The following is a 3174-nucleotide window of genomic DNA, read 5'->3' on the forward strand; positions in this document are numbered from 1 at the left end:
GGCCTGAAGCATGTGTGTGGGAATGTATGTGAATGTTTTACTGTTACATCTTATTAGTATTTTAAGTATTCTATCTATTTTGTTTATTGAATTTTATTGTTTTATTTATATTTTGATATTGCTAGGGATGATGCAATGATCGGGGACCATTCTTCATTTCGTTGTTCTCGTGACAATGACAATGAAGTTTCTGATTCTGATTCTGAAATGGAATGCACAGAAAGACGGTGGGGTCGAACTCCGGTACATACCCAAATTGTATGTCTCTCTGTTGTCAATGCAGCACCAAAAACATTGTTTCTTCTCAGATGAGTTGTTTATTGAAACTACAGCTGTCATTGGCAAGTTTGTAACTATTATAACTAACTAACTATTCACAAAGGTTTTACACGTACGTATCCAAAAAATGACTCAAGAATTAGAAATAGGGTGGGTTTAAAAACTTGATTTCCCATTTCAAATCGATTTTCATTTGAAGAATATCGATTCATTAAGTCCTGAAATACATTTTTAAATATAAATGAATTTTGCCAGAAATGCCAGAATCTCAGCTAAAAGCTCACAAAAGTATTTCAACACCCACTAAACTGCTAAAACAGCAAACGATTGAAGAGCAGGTAAATGGTTTCCACATAAATATCTGAACACAAATTGCGGTTAGTCTGGCAACAATGGACACGCCTTTGGGTGCTGAAAGCTGACAGATTTGCAATCTCACAGACTGCACAGCTGCAGGCTTTGTCACTCTGTCCAAAATTCACTGATCCAACAGCAAAGGAAGATCAAAACTACACTTGAAAAACACTGTCATGAATTCCATCTTACTTTGGTTGTCTTGCTTCCACCACGAGAAAACCCATTAAAAATCCATTAAAAATCTCTATTTTTCTGCGTGATTCTCTTTGTTATTACCCACCAGTCTACCATTGTGTAGAGCACTGTCGGCCGCTGTTTTTTTAAAATTTTTATTTATTTTCCCAAAATTAGCTCTAACAGGAAAACCTAATTTCGGCTTTTCAATAACAAAGAAATTTCAACTTTTACAACTTATGCTAAATTGCAAAACGCTTATCTGTGTCTCTAACAAACTTCTAACTTTGCTCTGCTTCACTTCAGCAGCATCAGATAATCGTCAAATGTTGATTCATGGTTTCCTTCAGTTTTTGATCTCCTGCAGATCGTTTTCAAGGGGGTCATAATGCTGTAAAAGACCAGGCCAAAAAGAATCTTGATATTTTTCAGTTTTATTCTCAGTTACTTTTTTTTTTTTTTTTTTTTTTTTTTTTTGTGTCCCGTTTGGATCTTTAGCCATCAGAATTGTTGTCTTAAGGCCAAGAAAGATGCCAAGCGGATTTATTTTACCAAGTGGATCATCATGGCCTTGCCATATTGGTCCATTTGATTGACCTTTATTATAATTATGAATTTATTTTATTTTCAGTTGCTACAAACGGGACAGACATGACTGGGGGATAGGACAGGGAGAGAGAATGAAAGAAAGAGAGGGAGAGAAAGAAAACCAAAGGGGAGAAGAGACGGTGAGAAGGGGGGGAAGAAAGAAAAAAAAAACAAACAAACAAAAAAAACAAAACACCTGGGTCACCTGTATGGAGAAAAAAAAAAACAGAAGAGAAAGCAAACAACAAAGAGCAACATAATAAAAAAAACGGCACCATCACAATAAACTAGCTAGCAGTAGATATCAGTAGATACTAAATAATAAACGATATTGTGCAGCACGCAAGATAGACAGCGCACAATGTGCTTTGAGGCAGCAGCCAAGAAAGCTGTAGTCCGCGTCTGTGAATACCCGTGTGTACACCCGTGTGATACCGTGTGACCTGTGTGCATACCTGTGTGGATCAGCATGCTTGCATTCCAAAGGTATTCTCAGTTACTTTGACACGAAGGCATCTGCTGTGATCCTTGAACCTCTGATTAAGTCTCACAAGTGTCAGCTTTGCTTTTAATCCTAGATAGTTTACACTGAGTGTGTAATTGCAGAGAAATTGTCACGGTCCTGGTTCGGTGACCCAGTGTTTTATACCTGTTTAATTTGTTTCTTGATTATTTGTTTTTCATGGTTATCAATGTTAGTGTTTTGGTTTCTGTTCAAGTATTTCTAGCTCTATTCCTGTTCCGTCTTGTGTCTGCTTTGTGCCTTCCTGTCCCATGTTTCAGGCCTCTGTCTCCCCGGTGACTACTCTCTTTTGCTTCCTCCCAGTCTTGTCTCATCTGATTAGTGTCAGCTGGTTTTCCCTGCCTAACTGCCATTTCTTTGTTTCCTTGTCTGTGTGTATATAGTGTATACGAGGATGTTGGTCCGTCTGTCTGTCATGCCCTGCTCTCTGTCTCCTCACGCTTCGAGGTTGTGAGATTGTTACATCTTATTATATCTTATGCTACCTTATACTTCTAATCAAAGAATTGTTGAATCATTATACAGTACATATACAAGATAAATGATCACAATTATAATATAATAATATATTTATAATATTTCAAAATCAAATTGAGGCAAATCAAATCATGACCTTGTGAATCAGAATTGAACGAGTTGTAGAAATCAGTGACAATATCAGCCCTAATTAGAAAGTCCACTACACAGACTCGGTGGCACAATGCTGCAAAGCAAAATGCAATCTAGCTAACAGTGGGACATGGAGAATTTATAAACGACTTTATAAACTTTATAAAATGGGTGAAGAACCTTTCAGACCGGAATCTCTATAAAATGGGTGAAGAACCTTTCAGACCGGAATCTCACTGAACCTGAAAAGAAAGTATTAGCTAAAGGTCTCAATTTTGCCATTTCTCCGCAACATTCGCCCATAGTGGACCTCATCACAGCCACAGAAACCGCCATATGGATTAATAAATCATCACAGACAGAAGCAGAGCAAATCAGGATGAAAGTCTCAGCCACCCTCTCCAGTGCCAAAGTCCCGCTGTCTAACCTCACATTACAAGAAAAGAAGGCCGTCGCTTCCCTGAGCAAAGACCACAACATCACTATATTACCAGCTGATAAGGGAAGGTACACCGTGGTCCTAAACACAACGGATTACCAGACAAAGATCACTACTCTCCTCAGTGACACCAGACACCAGCGATGGAGGATAAGAAAGACAGATGCAACAACATTGTCATCCCCTATGTAGCCGGTGTATCAGA

The sequence above is a fragment of the Haplochromis burtoni genome, unplaced genomic scaffold (genome assembly GCF_018398535.1).
Source record: "Haplochromis burtoni strain Fernald_Lab_line unplaced genomic scaffold, NCSU_Asbu1 Contig_1013, whole genome shotgun sequence".
Taxonomy (NCBI): Eukaryota; Metazoa; Chordata; class Actinopteri; order Cichliformes; family Cichlidae; genus Haplochromis; species Haplochromis burtoni.